The sequence below is a fragment of the Anastrepha obliqua genome, chromosome 1 (assembly GCF_027943255.1).
Source record: "Anastrepha obliqua isolate idAnaObli1 chromosome 1, idAnaObli1_1.0, whole genome shotgun sequence".
NCBI classification, from domain to species: domain Eukaryota; kingdom Metazoa; phylum Arthropoda; class Insecta; order Diptera; family Tephritidae; genus Anastrepha; species Anastrepha obliqua.
In genome coordinates this window covers 69,798,233-69,822,232 of record NC_072892.1, presented here as the reverse complement: position 1 = coordinate 69,822,232, position 24,000 = coordinate 69,798,233, and the positions used below count along the sequence as shown (strand labels likewise).

The window sequence follows — 24,000 nt, the reverse complement described above, 5'->3', positions numbered from 1 at the left end:
TCGTCAATGAAATAGGTGCCTTGTTTAGATCACTCGAGCAATCATATTATTACTTAGCGGGTATAAAAAATTGCAGAAACGTGTGATAAAGTAGAAAAATAAATTTTTTCTTTGCCGGATAAGATGTTATTGGTTTTAATTTGGCTTATTGTTGCACTCTCGTACTAAGGAATAATTGTAAGCTGCGTCGTAACTAAATGCTTACGAATTCTTGACTACAAAAAATAAAAGCCTTTGACTCATTAAAATACCACTTATCGTAAAAATGTATGTATGTATGCATTTCCTGGGGTTTTAATGAATTTGTTTGCAAAACCGAAAATCAAAATATGGTATTTCAGTGTATGGAGATTTTCCAAGTGAACGGTAAACAATTATTTTCATATAATTTTTTTTTGCTTACTTATGAATACAAAATTGTAAATGCATGCACACATACTTTGAAAGATGTAACTTGCGGGTATGCATGCGTTCGTACGAAAAAAGTCACGCAGAGGATATGCAGCTTATTCTGCTTGCATTTATCCCTATGCATAGTAGTGAGCAAATAATTGGCACACCCCTTCAGTATCAATAGGATTCATATGTATATTAATAATAGCGGAGAGATTTTTTAAATTTACGCCTAAGCATTTACGCAAAATCACCTCATTTAATTAAGAAGCTAGGCCACTGTAGCGGCGGAGCAAATAAGTACTTATACATTTTGGGGACAATTAAGCATATTTTGGGAGTTTTTTCAGAACACAATCAAATGCATAAATTTAAATTCTGAATAAATATCCTTCATTGTACATGTTATAAATGTTATAAAAGGCAATGGAGGCTGCATAGCTTTTCTTCGAAGACAGATTTACTATACTTGAAAGTTCTAATTTGAACTAAGCAAACAAAGGATCTTGGCTTATGTGCTTATAAAATACAGCTCGTGCAAGAATTGAAGCCAAATGACCATCGTTTGCGTCACATTTTTGCTAATCGGGCTCATTTAGAATTACCATTCAGATTTATTGGAAAAAGTAGTTTAAAATTGGACTGATACAATGATCCATGCCATAGCCGCGATGAACATATGCCACATATCATATTCAAAAAATAATCGCCATGAAATTATCTACCAGATTATAATAAAAAAAATTATTCCTAAAATATTTCAGTTTTGTGTTATAATTTTAAATTCTCAAACTCTTAAAAAACACACTTTATATATGAATAGCTTGAAAAAAAAGGAGTTTTGATATCTCGATGTTTGCAAAAATGGTGGGTATAAAAAAATAATATAGTTTAAAATTTTCTAAAAACAAAACACAAAAATTATTAAATTGTTTAAAAATTGTTTATGAAAGAAATCTTAAATACAAAGAAAGAAATCTTTCGCACGGAATATAAATGTTTTGCTTGTATGTCAAGATTTATTCGAGTTATGAATCCGACTAACTTGAAAAATATAATTTTGGAAACAACGAACTTATAGTTTTCGTCTCGATACGTATCGGGCCGAGAGGAGCTACGCCAAACTTGAAACTAATTATTATTATTTTTTGTTTTGTGAGTTTTTTCGTTTGAATTATTCTTAAGCGTATTCTTTAATTAAAAAAAACATTTTTTGAAATTCCGATAAAAGCACGATTAAAGGTTTTGCATCGCCTCGTAATAGAGGATTTTAGAAATGTTACTCCATTTCAATGTTTTTACAATATTTTTTTTTTGCATGCCACGTTCGCGGACGTGAATGCTATAGCATTCATTTTTATAGTGATGCAAAATGGCGGGAATGCTTAATTAATATACATTTCAAAGTAATGACCACTTGATTCATTAATTACTTTCATATACATAACAGTTAAAATACGATGTTCTGACTACTCTTATAATATATGTATGTATAATCAGCTCCCTGAAATTTTTAGTGTCTGCGAATGTGTTAAGGTATTATTGTTTTTGTTTTTAAGAATTTTTGAATTTTTATACTAAGCTTCATTCTTGTACTACTAATTTGTAGTAATTAGCTGACCGTTACTGTACTTGCTACACGTAAGTATGCCATGCTTAAATGCATGTAGGCATATGGTATGTGTATGTGTGTGTTTCGCCATTGCAAATAGCAAGTCATTTGTCGTTTCTTGTAATTCTCTTCCTCTGCGGGCAATTGCTTAGCTGTTTAAGCAGCTTATCGCATTTTTCATAAAATTTATTTTTTACATTTTTTGAATTATACTGGGTAGTTACATTGCAATCGAGTTATTGGCTCTCCTTATTCGGCAAACGTCGAACGATAAATCCAATCACTTTAACCATTTCATGCGATAATTGCGTTCGCTTGACTCAACCATTGCGTGATTATTTATGTATTTATATACGAGCACCAACAATCATATACATACATACACGCAGAGTTATATACGTCCATGTACTCGCTTTTTGTCGGCTTTTTAACCGTCTACTAGTTGCACTCCATTGGTGGGTTTAATGGATACGTAGTCGTCGCTACTGTCGCTTCGTTTTATAGCCGAACTACGGCTTCTCAAATGTTCAAGCAACAGCTTTTAAGCTTTGACTTTATGCTTGTGCTTGGTTTCACGTTTCAGTTCCGCTCTGCAGCGCTGTCTCAATATTTACTTTCACTTTTTATTTTCCGCTATGTAGCCCGACGAACTAACTGAGTCGACTTGTGGGCATTGTGTTGCGCTGCACACACATTTTTCATACATACTCGGATATACATACATATGAATAAGTATGTTTGTACGCAATACAATGAAAATTCGACTAGTGGATATTTTTATTAGGGCAAGGCCTGCCTTGGAGGTACGAATTTCCTTAAACAACCTTTTTAGGAGGGCCAACAAATCAGGGCCTTTCTTTTGTGAACAGTTTACGGGCCGATCCCGAGTAAGCATTTTTGTTAAGTTTACAAAACAAAGCTCTTCTATTTATACGGGAACTCCTTATCGAGAAATTCAATAATTTCTCTTGGCCTCCATATAAAAAAATGCGCAAAAATATAAAGAAAAAATATGACTGCATATAACTGTGAAGCTGTGAACTCCTCGTAAAATAATTTTCGCATTCAAAATAAATTTTAACAAATAACAAGCCGCTCACAAGCGGTTATAATTTCTAGAATATAACTTTTTTTTTTAAGTGAGCCAGTTCAAAGCACGGAAACGAATACCTAATGGAACAGAAAACTTTTGGCCGTCAAGGTTTTCCAATTGCTGAATAAGCTACTAGCAAAGTATTTTAGTGAAACGAAAATTCTAAATAAAGGCAATCAGTGAATACCAAATGGACTACGGTGTGGTGCAATTCCCTTAAAAGCCTTCTTTGTTCCAGCTACTCCTCTCATTTAGCTAATATAATGCCGCAAGCATGCAATGTAGGTGCATTAGCATATACAGTATAATATATACATATGTATATAATTGACGTGTACACCCTTTTTGGGTGTTAGGCCGAGCTCCTCCTCCCATGTGTGGCGTGCGTCTTGAAGCTGTCCCACCTACAGGTTTAAGCGCACTCCGAACGGCAAATATTTCAACCTAGAGGACTTCCTATTCGCTCCACCAAAGCAACTCGCCCCCTAGTTGAGCTTCAGAGGCTTTGCGAATCTGGGCGAATGTGAAGTGCTCACTTGACAAGAGAGAGTCACCTCGCCGGGTGCACTAGACAAGCATCCAAGTGCGTGGAGCTGTGAATCACGCGCAACATCTAAATAAAAAAATAAATAAAAAATAAAAAAAATCTAATTAATATATTACATACATGCATATATACAGTAGGTTCTGTTTTTATGCGGCTTTTTTTTATGCGGTTTTGAAATAGTGCGGTTTTTTTTTAAATTACAAAATGCATGTCGACCTATCGGGAATTGTACATATAAACAAGATTCTAAACCAGCTAAGCAAAAACTCATCACAGATTCATGCGGTCTATGGAACGTATCTATAGTTATAATATGGGACTAGTGCCCTTTTTTATGCGATTTTATTGCATTATTTCAGATTTATGCGGTTTTAGCATTTGAAACGTATCTATAGTTTTACTATAGAACTAGTAGCTTTTTTATGCTGTTTTTTTTTATGCTGTTTCTTGTATTCATATATTTGTATTTTTCTATAATATTGTATATGGTTTACTTTTTAACGCATTTATCCCAAAAATCAAAAAACAATAAAAGACAATCATTAACCCAAAAATGCCAATTTCTTCATTTGATGAACAATTAATTGGTGCGTTTGATTGACTTTTGTTTATTTTTAATGATCGATTTTTGTTTTTTTTTTTTCCTCTTTGAAGCGATAGGCAAGCCAAATACGTTTAAGGAATTACAAGTACCAGTTGCTGCTTAAACTAAAAAAATACACTTCAAACGCAGTATGAAGGAAAATTATGCCATAACAACAACAAAGCACTTGCCAACAATATCATTAAAAACAGTTTACTTGGCGACTGATACAGTTGCCCATTGACAAGCTTATTAACACTTTGCCATGAAGGTCTTTGGCGACTTTAAATTCGATTGCATTGCTAAAATTGTCAAATAAATTGTATGCATGTAGATATACCCCCCGGTGTGTGGGTGTTGCTTGTGTGGGTGAAGTAGCACAAATTTCTTATAAGTGCAACTCTGCGAAATTTTGATTACATAAACTGTGACCGGTCCTAAATCGCTGCAGGTTCAACTGACGTAGCAGCGAAAGGCCCCTTAGTGCACGTGTACTCGTATAAGTGATTGGGTACAAGTAAATATTTCTGAATAGTAAATGATTAGTTTCGCATTCTCACTGATATTGTTGTTTTATTGTTTTATTTTCTTGCGCAAAATCGAGCACATACATTTCGCTTAACTGCTACAAATAAAAGCCTGCAGCTGGATTATTTTGACTATTATTATATTTCTTAATGAATATACTTTGTGCATATACACATAAAAACATAGTGTATGTATATGTATATACACATTTTTATAACAATTTTTTTTGCATTGAATTCGATTAGTTGCCGATCGAGTTTGGCTCGCGCTGTCTAAAGAGACGGAACGACTGGGCTCTATTATTTGGGCATAAGTACATATATACATACTTATATATACAATATGGGGTAATTTTATATGTGCAAGTGAATACCCTGCAAAAGAAATCAGAATATCATAAGTGGACTAGTGTTAGATTAACCAGTTGAAAATAAAAATTCCAATATAGCAGTGAACAATTTGATGCCTAACAGATCTAAATTAATAAAATTGTATAATAGTCAAATTAGTTCCTGGTCCTTAAGATCCTTTCACTTAAGATAAAATCAAGATTTATTTTTCATTCTACCGAGTTCACCAAAACGCACAAGCAATAGAATAAGAAACACCAAGTATGTATCCATTCAGATTCCGCCCACTGGTGTTCGAGCTGGCTTGCTTTAGTTGCTTGAGTCGGAGAGACGAATCTAGGCTAGAAAATTAAACAGGATTTTTACTATAAGCTAGAGAGCCATTGGGTTCTCTTAATCTCGCAATATTTCGTATAAATTCACTTATTTAAGTAAGTATGGATGGAATGGAATATATGTAGAATTGCGGATGGCCGGAAATTTACCAAGCACTCGTGCAATACTACTCGTTGTACTTAAGGTCAAGAGGTTAGGAAGAGTCAGGGGAGGTGGCGACTGCTGAGGGCAAGAGAGTGTAACTCGTCAATTCTCAATATATCCGACCTAAACATGCTCCATCTAAGTCTGGCAAAAGCCGGACAGTGGCAGAGAAAATACTCTGTACTATTCTCGACGATGCTTGTGGTGGCCACATGTTGTCCCCATGGATGGTGCTTCATAATTAGAGCTCATAGCTTAGTCCCCCTCTGTTTGAAAAAAATTTTGCGACTTTTTCAGGAAACACTTGGTTCTGATGCAGGTGTTAATACTACTGATGTATCTGAATGTTCCCGCTGCGTCTAGTTGAACGCTCCAATGAGCTGCAGTTCGCCAATTCGGCAGACGGTGATGGTGGAGGGGGTGTTGTCTGAGTGATACAGCCCAGACCCAATAAGCACAAAAGAAGCCATTTTTATACACCACTTGTAGAACCGCTCTTTATTTGACTATGAACCTGCCTATATCGCCTATTTTCTTTTCCACAATTGCTTTCAAGTTAACCATCCAGAATTCTCCCAACATTCTATGTCGTGGAGCACCCAGACTTGGGCACTCAAACAGATAGTAAAAGACTGTTTCCTTAGACTACTTTTTGATTGCAACTATCGATGTACGGTCACCCCATATGCCTCGCATGGTCTCCCAAAGGTTAGTAGCCGGTTATTGTTGTCGTAATTCTGCATATGTTTGCACGGGGTTTTCTTAATAATTCGTCAGTTCTGGATTTGTTGAAATTGGACCCCTTTTGTTTGGTTATTTTGCAGATGGTACGCTCCCTTTAATGCACATACAAGTTCAAGCTCATTCCACATTCGAATAGAGTTTAGCCTCAACTTAGACACCTGGATTATTTTTTAAGAGCTGTGAGCGGTTTCTTAGGCCTTTAGAGCAGCTTGGCTATAACTGTCGAACACGAGTATGCTTTGTTTTAGTTTCGCCAGAATTAACTTAAGAAGTGCACTCATGAAGTAAGTGCAGCAATGTATTTCAAGCCGAGTTTCAGAATTGACTTGATTAGTTCAGTCATAGGTTAGGTTAGGGAGATTACTGCCCTCAAGGAGCTCACTTATACAGTTAAATAACGAAACTGTCCAAAGTGATAGCATTAAAAATATAAGTGAGAGTAAGAAAAAGAAGGCTTTGTTTGAACGGTTATTATTAAAAATTATGGATGGATCGCTGCGTGCTGATAACAAAGTTCTGAAGGGGGCAACTATCCAAGCTCGATAGTTTCCCTGGCATATGAAAAATTACAGCAAAGGTACCTTGATTTTGGACTCGCCAAAGAAGGCTTGTTAAAATGATCCATCCCGAATCAACCTCTATGCAGCTACTGCAGAAGGGACTCCAAGTTATGTAAAGACTCACCACTAGTATTGACCGATGGAAATCCTAGATGAAAAGTTTGTTTAAAATACCCATCACTAATGATAGGCTATTCAGTAGCCATCCCTTAAAAGTCTGGCGTATAATTTATGCTGCTACTTTAAGAACAACAAAACCACGACAGGATTAGCTTTCTTTATGAAATGCTAACTTTCATTTGGTTTGTTTTCCTTCATCATAAGATATGTAAATATTATTTTTTAGAGGTTTTCCTTATAGCAGGTATGCTATTGTATGGTTCAAATATTAGCCACATTTTCGCACGGCGAAGTTGTTGTAAAGTAATGGTCTGAGTTATATTGACTTTCAAGGCATGAATTGATTGTGTCTTGTTGACATAGACTTGCAATTTCAGTAACCTCCACAAATCACACTTGGTAGCCAATTCACATCAGCTCCACGAGTTATAATAAGCCCTGAAATCGTTCATAATAAAGTTGTACTCGTATCATTTGGTTGTGCTTCTCGATTGTGTAGCTTGTCATGGTGATTTGGCCATTTGGCACCAGTCACTGAATAAGACAAAACCGATTTGACAAGCGGAGCCACAGCTCGTCCACTTCGAAAGGTCCCTATAAGACCTATACAAGTAAGAAAGATGTGTTATTTATGTCAATATTTTTATGAGCACTTTTCATGCTCTAAACACGCTTGGATATAAAATATTTTGATATGCTTGAAAGGCATACAAATTTTATGTGTTAAATTTGTTTGCCAAAACTCTTTTTTCCTTTGCCAAAAACTTGCTGTTTCTGTGTTTTATTGTTTTTAGTTCGTTCTTTGCTTTTTGCTAATTTTACTTCTTTGTCGAACCGGTTCAACGACTGGCCAGAGCAACGCCTGCGCCTGAGGCTGTTGCCGCACAATGGTCGCCGACGCTTATCTGGCACGTTCAGATCAAAAGCGCAGATACGAAAAGTGTCGCAATGCCCTAACTGTTATATGCTGTGTAAATATATATGTATATATCTGTGTGTGCTAACAGCAGCTGCAAAATGTAAAACGAATTCTAAGTCAAAATTTTTTATATTTGCACGACGTTACGTGGCTTAAAGCTCAGAAAATGTATAAAAAAGTAGCCTTCAGCTACAAAGGTGTGCTTGAATCTGTATGTTTGTGTATCGTATAATGAGTACATGCATACATATAAACAAACCAAAGCAAATATTTTGAAATGAAACAAAAATACAAGTACTATGGTATTAGGGAATTTCCCCAATCGGAGCTAAACTTTTTTCTTCTTTATGTTATTGTTGGTGATCGTGTAGGCGTTGTACTGTTGCATGAATTCGTAATTAAGGAGTTTTATGTAAATAAATCTGTACTTTTAGTTTTTGTTCTCTATGCACTAACTGAGTAATAAAGCCTCACAAGAAGCAGCTATTCACGAGAACGACATCAGTCCAAATCGATTTCGGCGACTTTGCCGCAGAGGTCAAAATTAGTATGCCGAACATGAATGTCGTGTTACTCACGCGTTTACTGTTAACTCAGCACAGACACACTCACAAATATAAACGATCATATATGTACATGCCTATACTCGTATAACCACTTGTGAAGGGATTTTTACCCTGCAGTCAAACCTACCAGTTATGCGGTGGCTCACTTTAAGTTTGCTTTGCAGCTAAAATTGTTCGTCTTCTATTACTTTTCAATGCTAGCAACTGGTATTTTTACCACCTTGTAGCGCTGTGTGCCATGCATCAGCATCATATCGGTTATCGAAGTAATATGCAACTGCAACACATTGTACTAGTTCATATTGGACGAAGAAAGCAGATGATTCTACCCATGACTCCATCAATATTTATATTCTCTTGTATCTTGACATTTGAATCTCTCCTATTTATAGTAATAGAAGCGCACGACCCTGATCAAGAAATTTCCAGAATATCTTCAGAAAATTCAAAATACAAGTTTTTTCCTCAAAATTGATGTAATCGCCTTCAAAGTACTCCCCATCAACTGCAACGCACTTATTCCAGCATTTGATCCAGCTGTGGAAGGATTTCTGGAAGTCTATTTTCGGTATACCCATCAGAACGTCTTCTATTTTTTTATTACTTCTTGTCGGCTGATAAAACGCGTTCCCCGTAGTGGTTTCTTGACTCGAATAAACAGTAAAAACTTCCAGGGAGCCATATCAGGTGAATTATATGGCTGTTGGATGGTATTTCTTTCGTTCTTGGTCAACTTTTCTCGGATAATGAAGGCACTGTGAGACGGAGCGTTATCAGTGTACAAGATCCATGAGTGATTATTAACTGTCTGACCTTCTGCAAAAACTTTTGATATACAATACAGTTGTAACCCATAAAACCGTGAGCATTGCTTTCTTTTTTGACTGAAAACAACGTTGTTCTTAGGCTTGGTACATTCGACGCCCTCCACTCATTACCCTGATATCTGGATTGCATGTCGTACTGATAAACTCACGTCTCGTGTCCAGTAGTGGTAGGATTCAACCTTAGAAATCATGTATTCGTAACGGCGCAAACTCAAACTACAATATCCTGAACGAATCCATAACCAATGTGCAAGTCCCCTGCCAGCTCCTGCAATGATTCTGAGTTAGTCTTCTCACTGCAAAAAATGAGCATACATGCATATTAGGAAGGCCCAAAAACAGAGTCACGCTTTTTTAATTTTTTAAATTTTTATTTAATATTTCCCCTTGTCGCCATGCTTTGTAAATTACCATTATATTTCAATGCACTTTTCCTTAAATTCGGTATAAAATGTTTACGAGTTGGGTACACAATTTAAATAAAATAAAAGAAGGCATATCATTTGCTTGGTCACAGAACACATTTAAAGGGTACATCTAGAAAACCAATTTTTTTCGGGCCATGCTAATGCATTAAATGCATAAGCCTGTATACATTTAAGCGATTAATTTCCTATGCGCTTTTGCATGCGCACTCAAGCTGAAATAAAATAGGCTTCAACAATTACCGAAATTGATTTATTGAGTCAGTAAGTTTTTTAAAGACTCAACCTCACTTTCAGACCAACAAAATAATTAATTAATTTTCATGAAAATCAAATTACCCTCTCCTAAGTAACACTTCATTAATTATTGCATAATTCATAATTTTCGAGATACCCGAACAATACTTCAGTGGCGCAAAAAATGGTCAAACGCACCGTTTTGCGCACCAAAATCTCATAACGGCCTTCAATTAAGACTTTTTATGAAATTGCTTTTGAATAGATTTTAAATTGGCTGCTACACATATACATACATACATATGTATAACAAATAATATATATAACCAATACATTTGTACGAATTTTAGGTGCGGCCCCAAAAGCGCACATTCAAAGTTATTGAAGTGTTACTAATTAGAAATTGCAAAAATTTTATTTCAACATATAAAATTTAATAACAAATAAACCAAAATAAATTAACGGGATTTATAGCTGAGTTATATGGCGCAATTAGTGCTATATTCCAGTAGTGGGTATTCCAGTGCAACAATACATCCGTACAGTAATAAAATTGATAAAGAAGAGACTAAGCTCGGGCGGAGCTAAGCTTTTGCACAGAGGGATATTTTCGGTGCAGGTTCGTAGTCAAAATCATATAAGGATCACCATTAGTAACTTAAGTTGCCTTCAGATGTCAACTCAACTAATTTCATTTGGACCCGAACTGGTCCCTAGTGTTGTCAAGCGGTTGTATGTAGGAGTAGGCCTTATATCGTACTTACAATGTACTATACCACAAGTTCTACTAAATGATTAAGCCTCTGGTTCTCAAGGGGTATTTGCAATTTTACGATTGTTTAAAATGTGTAGAAAATTGTAGTACATATTTTTTATTACACGCATTCCGGCACATTAAATTAAATCGTGCAATTATTTTTTAAAGCAATTACCGTTACATAGATGTTGGTACACATATCATCTCCTTGTCGATATCAAAGTCATTTTCGACACTACAGAAAGGAAGTGTCTATATGCTGTGATATCTGTGGGCAAAAAGTAAAGTGAATTTATTTGTCAAACTTCGCGGGATTAAAATTTCGCTCTAGTTATTTTTTTCATGAGTTGGCAGCACTGTTAAAACATCTGGGCCAACTTTCATGTGAATGTCATTATCAATAATATATTTACGCTTGTGTTTACCAAACGACCAAGAGTGCAGTTTTCGATTTTTACAATGTCTGATTTGATTGAGCAGAGAAGTGCCATCAAATTTTGTTTGCGGAATGATATTTCGGCTGCGGAAACGTTTGGCATGTTGCAGAAGGCATTTGGTGATTCGACCATGTCGCAGAAAAATTTTTATAAGTGTTACAAAGACTTCAAAGAGGGTCGAGAACGTGTTGATGATTTGGAGCGCTCCGGACGACCATCGACGTCAACAGATGACCAACACGTCAATAAAGTGAAGGAGTTAGTACTCAAAAATCGTCGGTTGACTGTTAAAGACCTTATCGATATGATCGGAATATCAGAAGGATCTGTGAAAACCAATTTGGAAGACCATTTGGGCCTACGAAAAGTCAAATCTCGTTTGGTACCGAAAACTCTCAATTTCTTGGAAAAAAGTCGTCGCGTTGCTGTGTGTGAAACAATGCTTTCAGACTATCAGGACATGCTCAAATGCATCATTACGGGAGATGAAACTTGGATTTATGCTTACGACCCTGAAACAATCGACCAATCAAGCGAATATCGTGCTAAAGGCGAGGCCAGACCGAAAAGAGCACGTCAAAGTCGTTCAAAAATAAAGGTCATGGTGACAGTTTTTTTCGATTTTCGTGGTGTGGTGCATTATGTATTCTTTCCACCTGGCCAAACTGTTAATAAGGAATATTATTTTAGCGCTATGCGTCGTTTACGTGAAGCAATTCGTCTAAAAAGACCAGAATTATGGGCCAACAACTCCTGGTTTTTGCATCACGATAATGCACCGTCTCACACTGCACTCGTTCTTCGTGACCATTTCGCCAAAAATTCGACGCATATCGTTCCGCAACCACCGTATTCGTCTGATTTGGCTCCGTGTGACTTCTGGCTATTCCCAAAACTCAAGAGACCACTCCGGGGAACGCGTTTCGAGTCGATTGAGGAGATAAAAGCTGAATCGAAGAAGGTGCTGATGGCTATACCGGAAATGGACTATTTGGCATGATTCGGGGATTGGAAAAATCGTTGGCATAAGTATATTTCATCGAGAGGGGATTATTTTGAAGGTGGTGAAATTGATTTACAAGAATAAATAAAGATTTTTCATTTTACAACCAAATTCCCCTTACTTTTTGCCCAATACTGCTATCTAAAACGACTTAGCAATACCAGCAGCTCCATCAGATTTGGTATGTGTATGAAGATTTCTAACAGGGTGATTCGCTATCCTGTGATTTCTTTTGAAAAATTAGAGAATTTTAGTTAGCGTACACCGAAAATATTGGTGTCAAAGACTTCAATAACCACACCTGGTACTATTTCAGACTTTTCTAAATTATCTAATGAAGCAAAGCGAATGGATCTGGTCGTGAATGAAGACAAATGTAACCAAATAAACACTCAGTGCACACGCGATTCCGTTATGTTTATGTCTATCGCTAGGTAGCTTGGCATATATAATGGACGAAAAAGCTTGGCATATATAATGACCTTTTTCTTATTCCTCTTTATAAGCGCAGTAACTCCTAAGTGATTTTGGCTCAGCACAATGGTGTGCGCTAACCGACGCTATTCGCATACACCAAGTAAAGTCAAATGCGGCTCGCCAGTTACATATTTCCTTGCCGATGAAGGGTTTTACATAAAGCAGTTTTTTCCATTGATAATGATGAAAATTAAAAGTTTACTGCACAGGCTTTGGGCGTAGTTCAATTGATTAACTTTCAAAATCGCACTTAATGAAATCAAACGAAATGAGTGTACTAAATTTAGTACAGTTTATTAAAAGACCACTTACTAGACATGGCACCACAGATCCAGAATTTTTGAAAATTCCTATATGTGGTATATCTTGATGGCACAGGAACTGTCTGAGCAGGTCATAAGTCTCTTATTATGAAAATTCACCAGGTAGCAGTGTTATGGAAATATGTCTAAAACAATTATTAGCTAGGGGTAAAAACTAATTCTCCAGAAACCATGTATTGGGCTCTCGGATCGAGGATTTTAAAAAAATACGATTTCCACTCCGTCCTAGTTTACAGTCATCTATATAAAAAGAAATCTACCTGTTTAATGGTACAAATTAGAAGGCATCCGGTTAAAAATATTTCATAAAATTTAATTTATAGTTCGTTGAGTGTCCAGCAAAAATAGGTCATAATACAGAAAAACTTGCAGAAACTTGCAGATGGAGCCAGTTGCATCTCGGGGAATAAGGGCAAATGCGAGAGTGTTAAAATTTCATGTTTATGACCTTCAAAAAAAGGGTGTGCGGTGTAATAGTTGTTAAGCGCCCAATCTTGACTCAATTGCACTCAGTGGTACACAAGGAGAAATACAATAGATACGAGTATGTAAAGAAAATAGCCAATTATTCCATTTGTTCAGAAATGAATATTTATCCATTTACAGAGTGAAAGCTTTCCAAGTGCAAATTTACCTGTGCTGTGTCTATTTTTATTACAAACAGTGACAAGAACCATTTAGTCTTGTTCAACAGCAAAAAATTCGAACCGTTCAAACCACAAAATCAATTTTTGGACCATTGAATTTCAAAAATCTATCTAATGATGCAGTTTTAGAGAGAAGTGTTTGACTAATTAAAATTCACAAACGTCTATGTAGCTGAAATACACAAAAATTTATTGAATATAAAAAGATATTGAAAAAGTGGCTAACATAGTAAGCACTGCCAAGGCAAACCGAATAATTGATTTTTTGAATTTACATATTGTTTTAGTTAGTCGCTTATAATAAAGCTGTGAAGTAACTCGTTGCGTTTAATTCTCGGCTCTGTTAAAAGGATTCACTGTAGATCGTTTAGGTCGCCTCATATTAATAATAATAAAATTCACAATCTTGTCGCAGGACATTTTTAGTTCAGCTAGTAAAAGATTGTACAACAAAAACAGATGACATTTTTGATGCTCTATATTTCTGACGCCCTATGCTCCACAAGGGGTTACAGGAAAACATATACACTATGAAGCAAAAGTGATCACAAAATTACAATTCAGCTGTATTATAATCAATTTCAGCGCTATGCATGGTTTTTTATTAAAACTGGTACCACCTTTTTTGGAATTAGTGTGTTACACAATACTAGGAAACAAAAACAACAATTTCTGTTGCGTTGTGGTTTCCATTCGTTAAGGTTCATTTTGTGAGTAAAATTTATATTTTGTGAAAAATGCGAAATATTAATAATGAGAAAGTGGTAAAAGCTGGAGAATTAATTTTAGAAGGCAAATAAACGAGACAAATTGCTTCTGAGCTACGAATATCTCAAGCTATGGTGATGAAAATTAAAAAAAAAAAAAATTTGAAAGGGCCAAGTGCAAAAAATGGCTGCCCTCGTATCCTATCTGACCAAGATGCAAGGCACATGGCCAGAAGTTGAATGGCTGGAAAAACCAAAACACCAAAAAAAAGCTGCTGAAAGCATAGGAAATAAGGCTACTGTTTGGACCGCGCATCGGGCACTAAAAAAAGTTAGATGTTTTGCCGCCAAAAAGCCAAAACTTTCTGTCAAAAACAGAAAGGCTCGAATGTCATTTGCCTTAGCTCATCAGCATTGGACTATAGAAGACTGGAAACGAGTGATATGGTCTGATAAATGCAAAATTAATCGGATTAACTCAGATGGCATACGATATTTTTGGTCTGACACAGGAAGAGCCTCCCAGAGTCATCAGGTAATAGAAACGGTTAAACATGGTGGCGGATCACTGATGGTCTGGGGATGTTTTTCCTATTTTGGAGTACGACCGATAGAGCTTATTAGAGGAATCATGACGAAAGAGGTGTATCATCAAATTCTGTACGAAAATATGCCGGTAGCTTTGGGTCAAATGGAATTTCCAGAGAATGAAGTAATTTTCCAACAGGACAATGACCCCAAGCATTTCTCAAAGCTCGTCCGCAATTTTCTAAAAACCCAGAATTACGAGACAATTGAGTGACCATCTCAAAGCCCTGACCTCAATCTTATAGAAAACTTGTGGTCTATAGTGAAACGACGGTTAGGTAACTTTGACGAGGCCCCAAATAGCATTCATGAACTGTGGGAATGAGTTCAAATAAGTTGGGAAGAAATACCGGTAGAAACATGTCAAAACTTAATAGCAAGCATGCCGAAACGTGTGAGTGCAACAATAAAGGCAAAAGGAGGAATAAGGAGTTATTAAAATTTTAACTATTTATATTTAAATTCGAATTTCGAAGCGAGTGCAAAACTGAAAACATGTCCTTTTTTGGTTTTTATTAATTAATAATATAGAATTTAATGTTAAGTTTATAAGTATAATGTAATCAAGTTCCTGCACCTAAGTATAGTAATATAAAAAATAAATAATGCTAAGAACTTAAAAGCGGTATTAAAATTTCTGCTGAATCTTTTTAAATACCTTTTTTGTGCTCACTTTTGCTCCATAGTGTATATATTTTTTTTAACAAAATTTTATTTTACTACAAATAAATTAAATAGTCCGGTTAATGTGTGCATGTTATGACACTTGCAACTCTTTACTTCGTTATATCTTAGAAACGGTGGTATTTAGGGAAAAAATCATTGAAACCTTTATTGATCTACAATTTTTGTCTGAGTTAATTTTGCGATAAAACTGACCGTTTTCGAGAAATTCCTGAAAACCCCATTTTTTTAACCTTTGACCTCGAGTCAATTTTTTCCCCCGGCCGGATCGATTGGGAGCTTTAAAATTTTATTTTTACATATGTTTTGAACAATTTCATCTGTTTTCAACTTGTTATGAAATTTAGTAGCTTCACCCTTACGTTTTGGCCTAATTTGACCGGACTAAAAGGGGGAAAATCTGTTCTTTTGATTTACATAAAAAATTCATCGTCTCTCAGCGGTCGCTGAACAAACTTACACATTTTCTGATAACGGTCAAGAAAATTTGTATTAAAATACTTTACATACTTTGCGGCTTATAATTTTTTATTGAACATTTTTTGTAGATAGATTTGGAGCAAGACGAAAAAAGTGTGTAACGGAAACAAATCAAATGATTTAATAAGCGCCGTCAACTGAATTTATAGTTCAGTGTAGAAAAAAGTAGAGCAGCAACCTTAAGAGTAATTATTAAAATGAGATCTTTCCTATGATTTAAGGGAGGAAATTGTTAGATGTGGTATAAATCATGAAATAAATATAGTGATATGCCATGCCGTCATATTCTGCTCGTCTCATGCTTTTAAGTCTCAAGTCCTTAGAAATTCGTAGGTCTATACTGTATCTGTCTTTTACTCATAATATTATTACTAGAGTAATTGATTGTGCCTACTTGTTGGAAAGGATTCGATTTAATGTTTCCCAGCGATCTCTTAGGAACTTCTACCCTTTTTATGGGGAAAACTTTAAAACTAAGTATGCCAGTAATGCTCCCAATACTCGTGCCTTACGGGCATAATGATGTTGCTCTCGATTTTTCGCTTTCAAGAGTAGCACTTTTAAATCTCCTGAATTCTATATTATAGTTGTTTTTAAAAACATGTACATATATCTGTAGTTTAGTCTAAGCGACTTTTGTATCATAGTCTGTAAGGATTGTAATTCATAGACTTAAATAAATAAATAAAGGCATATTCAAAATAAATTCCTTCAGCCACGCTGGTAAACGCTGTATTGGAAGAACAGCCACTATGTTTCGTCAGTTATCTTACTGCACATACCATACATACAGACAGTTTCAATTGAAAATTGAAGCAGAGGAGATTTTCATTCAGAAATCTCAGAAAAGCGACATATGTATCAGTGTGAGCTATGGCATGAATTACAAATTAAATTCAAAAAAAGCACTAAGCACAACTCAGAGCAAAATATCATATATATGTAGGTATGTCCATACATACGTACGTGTGGCTTTCGCAACACATACCCAAACTTGAATTGCGATGATTGGTTGTTAATTTCAAATGAAATTTGCAACTGTCATTACCCTAACGGTTTAAAGCAATATAAAAACCACGTCTAATATAAAATCGGTATTCAACCTCATTTATTTGCGAAGTTGAAATGGTAATATTCTTTTGTGAGTAATTTGCAACAACACTCAAGGCATCGCAACTGCAGTCAAGGTATTGCTTAGCAAAACTCCCGTGGAAGGCGCTAGAAGGGAGGACGACAATATTTGACATTTGACTTGAAGTCAGAAAGCGAATTTATTGGCAATGCTTTTTGGCAAAGCTATTAGCGCAAAGATTTTATGATTTGCCTTTTAAATGAATCGAATATGAAATTAAGTAATTTGTTTTAATTTTTGAGAAAACTGGTTTTTTTGCAGCAACGAAGTTCATAGATAGATGCTTCAATGCGATAACAAGTAAATAATATGAAATATGGTATGATGCAAGATACATAAATAGACCAAAAAAGATTATATAAAATAAAAATGTCGCTGAATAACAAAAAGTCTGAAACAAGAAGCACAATCACCTAATAGTGATTCATTAGCCAACTACGAAGTACAAAATAAAATTAATATAAAAATTGCTGTTGCTCCTACTTCATTGGCAAATAAAAATTACGTAAAATCACAGCTTACAGTTGCTAGTTAACGCTTGCTTACAAATATGCCAATAATTGAAAGTTTGAGTAACAGTACTTAATTAGCATAATTATATTTCCACATTTATAAAAAAATATTTATTCAAAAGTTGTGTGCAGTTTAAAAATGCAAAAAATGTTAATAGCAAAATAATGAATGCATAACAATAAACTTATGTATGTGTTTTTAATAATTTCTGTTAAAAAAATACTTTGGAAAAAAAACTTCCTTCGGCCGTGACAGGACTCGAACCTGCAATCTTCGGATTCGAAGTCCGACGCCTTATCCATTAGGCCACACGGTCCTTGTTGATAGTAACTTTCATTCAGCTTATAAGAAGGACGAAAATGTTCCTTTTTCCTGCGTGTGCATATGTATATGTGCATGCGCGCAACACACGACGAATCCTAACATCATCATAACGGGGTGGATGCTCTCTATATGTATGTACATGGTCAGCCAACCCACGCAGCGGTGAGAAAACAACCCTTACTATCATTTTTTCTGGGCTTTGCCGCCACCCCAACGAAGCTAGTGAAGCTGAGCATGCAGGCCTGGTGATGTGAGTATGGTAACCCAGCAGAGAAATCTACTAATACTGAACTGCATACCTTACAAGCGGTTTGCTTTGCAGCTAAAGCAGTTCGTCTTCTGTCTGCTTTCAATACCAATGTAACATGGCAATTTCTTACGAAATGTCTATTGTTAGCCTCTGCATTAAAATTATATCAAGTAATTAACGAGTTTATTGTAGGTCCAAAAAATTGTAGGTTCATTTGCGGTCAAATTAACCACTTTTTACTAGTTGGAAAAGTAAATTGATTAATGAAATTTCAAAAATATTTTATTATAAGTTAAGAGATTACGCGAAATTGTTTCTTATCTTTACATTTTTTTCTCCGGCTCAACTACAATACATTTTATTTTTAAAATCACATTTCTAAAAAAATTATTTATTTTGAGCCTAAATGAAGTAACTTCAAATAAAAATTATTAAATAGTGCTATTTAAAAGCATAACTGCAGTTAAATATAGAAGGATATTTGTTTTGCACGCACCTGTAATTTGTCATTTAGCAACCGGTACAATTCCTCCATCGAATACCAGCTCATTAACTACTCGTATCACACATCGAATGCTAGCTAAGTGGTTTGGCTTTTCGCTACATGAACATACCTTTACAGAGAACACTGTGGCTGCGAACAATAATAAAACCGAATGCGTCACTCGGGTGCAATATTTTGTTCGTGTGTGTATGTGTATAAAGCACCTTTCGCCATAACGTATTTTCATAAATCAGCTCGAGATGCGGTATATGAATATTCACCACTGTGGGTGTTTCATCTCGTTTACAAGGATGGAGAATGAATTGAGGTGAATTTATTTTCCATCTAAAACTTTGATAGCATCTTAGAAACGACTATGAGTTAATGGAATGTATTAGCAGCATTAATAGAGGAAGGTTTCTAGCTCAAAGATTCTTCTGATATAGTACAATATTATAGGTACAATTTACTCTCACAATCAAACCGGCATTAAATTTCTAGAATTGATTAGTTAGCACCTTTTCGTCTATTCAAAGTTGTCAGTTTAATGTGCGAGCGGAGATAAAAAAGTTCACGAAATGTACCGCAAGGTTTAGAATGGGAATGGTTTTATTTTATTTATTTTATTTATTGAAAAGAGTAATAATTATAAATAATTATACCACTTAAAAGGTAAGAAAAAAAGGAACAAGCACTGGCTGCTAAGGTCTTCGGCTATTGATTTAAAATGTTAATAATATATATAAAGGATTTTCCAATAACCGGTGCTATCTATCGCTATCGAAAGATAATTAACGATTTTTTATGGCCGGAATTTGATGGTATTGATCTGGACGTTCACTTTCAACAAGACGGCGCTACGTGCCGCACAAGCAACGAAACCATTGATATTTTACGGAAAAAGTTCCCGGACCGCGTTATCTATCGAAGAGGTGATCACAATTGGCCACCGAGATCTTGTGATTTAATACCTTGTGACTTTTTTCTTTGGGGCCACAAGAAAGAGAAGGTCTACGCCAACAGCCCAGGGTCGATTCAAGACCTCAAAGACGGAATTCGTGAGGATATCGAGGACATAGGGCAGCCACTTTGCAATTCAGTTATGGAAAATTTCATGAAAAGGATATTGTCCTGTAAGCGTGGCGTCGTGCAAATATGATGTTATTTTCTACTATTAACCGCATACCTTCTCTTTATAAAGAAATAAACATCGGATAATTTATATAAAAAAATAGCATTTTTCTTTTTATATCAAAATGATACCTCTTGTTTGAAAACCCTTTAGGTAAAGAAGGAAAAAAAGAAATAACTATATTGTACTAAGTTTACTAGATGATATTATTCCTTTACTGGAGAAGATGGAGATAGTACAATCGAAGGTATGTGGATGTAACCAGTACTATATCGTCCCCTTAGTATAAAAATAGCCTATGTGCTCATAGGCTATTATTTTTTTATTGAATTTTTGGATTCTCCATCGTCGATTTTATATGTGGTCAAAATTGTATCAAATTCTAGTTCCACAAAGTGGGTCAAAACGTCAGTCAAAAATAAATAATAAATATTTACAGACATAACGAGATTTGAGTGAGAGCTACTTTCGACAAAAAGTTTGAAATTCATTTTCTCAAAACATCAAAAAATTTATAGGCTATTTTAATACTAAGGGGACGATATATACCAGGTAATATAGAAGCCTATGAAGTTAAATTTTTAATTTACAGCGAGATACAAATTGATTTATGAAACTAATATTATAGTCCGTTGTCTGCTTCAGAAGTTCAGATGGTTTCATATTTTTAAACACCGATGATCCAACTTCACACTGCTTGTATCTGTAAAACAGCTCATGACATCAACGTCAAAATTGTTCTGATGACAGTTCAATATATTGTTTATAAGCCATCAAAAGCATTTGCGTCTCAGTTTTGTTAAATTTTTTTTTCTGTGATGGAATTCACACGTAATAGTGTGATTGCGTTATATTTGGCTGGAAAATCACAACCAGCCATTGTTCGTGAGTTCAGTCACCTCAAAGTGCATAAAATGTTTATGTATCGCACTATAAAACGTTACAATGATACTGGTAGCATTGCAAAACGCTATGGAGGTGGACCAAAAATAACCGCAACAACGCCAGAAATGGTTCGGAAAGTGAAGGCTCGACTTGAACGAAATCCACGTCGAAGTGGAAGAAAAATGGCCAAAGAACTGAAAATGTCGCAAGACAGCATTCGACGCATATTGAAAAATGAGCTCAAGGTCAAGGCTTACAAGTTCCAAAAAGCACACGATCTTTCACCCCAGCAAAAAAAAGTTCGGTGCGAAAGAGCAAAGGAGTTGTTGCGCTTGCACGAACGTGGCGAATTTCCTAACATTGTGTTTTCTGATAAAAAAAATTTCCCAATTGAGCAGTTCATAAACACTCAAAACGATCGTGTTTACTTGACCGAACGATCCTACGAGAATTTGAGCCTACGTATGGCCACTCGAAGCAATTTTCCATCGCAAGTAATGGTTTGGGCCGCAATGACCGCTGATGGACGCTCTCCAATCGTTTTTATCGAGCCTGGTGTCGAAGTAAATGCGACTAATTATCGGGAAAATATTTTAGAAGCTGCTTTAGAGCCGTGGACACGCAAACATTTCGGTCGTAGACCATGGACGTTCCAACAGGACTAGGCACCGTCTCATAAAGCTCGTGTGAACCAGGAATGGTTAAAAAATCATGTTCCACACTTCATTTCGTCCAAACAATGGCTTTCGAATTCGCCAGACGCAAATCCGATGGACTATTCCATCTGGTCCATTTTGGAGAGCAAAGTGAGGACTAAAAAATATGCCAGTATGGATGCGCTGAAAAAAGCGATTATACGAGAATGGGCCAAAATACCTCAAGATCACATTCGTGCAGTATGCAACTCATTTTTTGACCGTTTGAAGGCTATAGTCAAGGCAAAAGGTGGTCATATCGAGCTAAAGTGAATATATGTTCAAATTGTAATCATCTTTGAACAATTTTGTCTTTGAAATCAATAAAAACTAATTTCACACAAAAAAGTGATGGTGTTTTGAATAGGTAACACTTCATATCGTCCATGAAGTGAGATACGGTGAACTCGCTGAATCCACAAAATGGGCATGGGGGTTTCGGCAAACCATATAGCACGAATGGGTTGAAATTGTATGGCCAATTCTCAGACAAACAACGGTCTTAATATTCCAGGATGATGAATTTTACGGGTATTGGTTCTTGGACCTCGAGAGATTGAAGGACTTTCATAATTGGTACGCCTCACCAGTTTTTTTATATCTTCTGGAAGAGTGTATTCGAACATGTATAATGGCTTTTTGGTTGCCTCCTTAGCTCTACTATCGGCACGTTCGTTACCTTTGATGCCACTGTGGCCCGGAACAAACATAAGTTCGACTGAAACTTTTTGTTGTGTGAACCTGTGGCGCATTTTTGTGATTACTGGGGAGTCAATTCATCAACCTTATTTCTGCAATATAAAACTCTAGGGATACACATCAGCGTGTTATTTGATACCCTTTCCACAAGGCTAGGTAAATCAGCTTCCGCTAAGATGGAATAATGGAAGATGGATATTGAGGGGAAAGTACACTTATCTTTACGGCAAATGTGAAAAGTGAAGCTTTTGTTAATAAACTTACTTGCTCCTGATGATTTCGACTAAAGTTCGAGTTTAGAGAGGATGTCAGTGAATGAGTTTTTGACAGTTGTTAATTCGGTAGTTTTAGAGAAAATCAGCACGTCGTCTGCATAAGCAAAGTGTTCAATATTAGCGTTTAAGGATATGATAGAGCTGACTTCTTTGCAAGCTATTATGAACAAGATTACAGAAAGAGGTGACCCTTGGGGTATTCCGTTGAAAAGTGGGAGAATGTTAGACTCCTAGTTAGGCTCCTCATAAAAAACCATTTGCCGTTCGGTATGAAACTGTAGGGCCATCAATTTGTGGAACAACACTAAAACGCATACCACAAATAGCAGGAGGAGCTCGGTCTGAGCACCTATCAGGAGTGTACGCGCCAATTATTTATTTGCTTTTATTTTTAATTGAGGACTCAACTCAACACTATAATCACTAACTCAGGTAATGGCACAAAGAAGGTGAAGTATCGCCTAAGAAGTTTAAAATGCCGCAATCGTCTGAAAAGATGATGGTTACTATTATTTGGAATGCAGAAGGAAAACAAATCCGTGGATTATAAAGGAAGCGGTGCCAATAATATAAAAAAAGAGGTTGTCTGTAAAGTCGGTTTACTGACGATAGTTTAACGTGACAACGTCATAAGAAAATATTGAGGGAATGGTTGCAATTTTCAAAACAAAATTTTAATTTTATTTGTTTGATAGATATTTTGTATGGATATAGAGGAGAAGGTAAATGAAATTGCAATGGAATAGGTCAAAATGACGAAGCATTTATCAAATTCATGAAAGATATCTTCAATTTCGATTGTGCATCAGACGTTAATAAGTCAACAACACTAAGAGGCATCATCATCGATTTGACTTTCTCAAGACACATTACACTTGAAACACTCCCTTTCATTTCCTGTTTTTCCTATCATCGTTTATTCTCAACAGAGAAATGGTTCATTACCATGCACACAGGAAGAAGGCATATGCAAATACAAATACATATGTGAATTTATGCACAAATGCGCATATACATACATATACATATATGTATATGCTCACTCAAGTACGACAGAGCCAGATGTCGAACGTTGCCGAACGCGGGGACCGATTGTGCTCTTTGTCGTTCGTTCCGCGCTCTCGCTTGCAGTTCAAGCACATTAGCTTACATTTGCTTGCGTACGGAATAGATTCGTATATTTGATATGTCCATATGACTTCTATGCATCTTTACATATAGATTTGTTCTTTTTGAAAATTGCGCGAAATTGTATATGTATATGCATGTTTATATACATATATTAGTATACAACATATCTTATAAATATATGGTAAATATTACCATACATTTTTTCCTCCATATATAATAAAAAAATTAATAATAATAAGATTAAAACAACAGGTATTATTAACAAACTTGGTTTTATTTTAAATTCTTCAAGTAAATCAAACTAATAATAATCAATAAGAAGGCATATGCAAATACAAATACGTGAATTTATATATGTATATTACATATGCGCGTATACATACATATATACGC

At 35.6% G+C, this 24,000-nt stretch overlaps 1 protein-coding gene and 1 non-coding gene across 3 annotated transcripts in view; one reads left to right on the top strand and one right to left on the bottom strand.

Annotated features, from left to right (window-relative positions):
• The window catches only part of LOC129245694 (chitin synthase chs-2), a 78,308-nt gene that overhangs the window by 12,513 nt on the left and 41,795 nt on the right, over nt 1–24,000 (top strand). The window lies entirely within an intron of this gene.
• Trnar-ucg (transfer RNA arginine (anticodon UCG)) lies at nt 17,976–18,049 on the bottom strand. The gene has a single exon. It is a non-coding gene; the product is annotated as a tRNA-Arg (tRNA).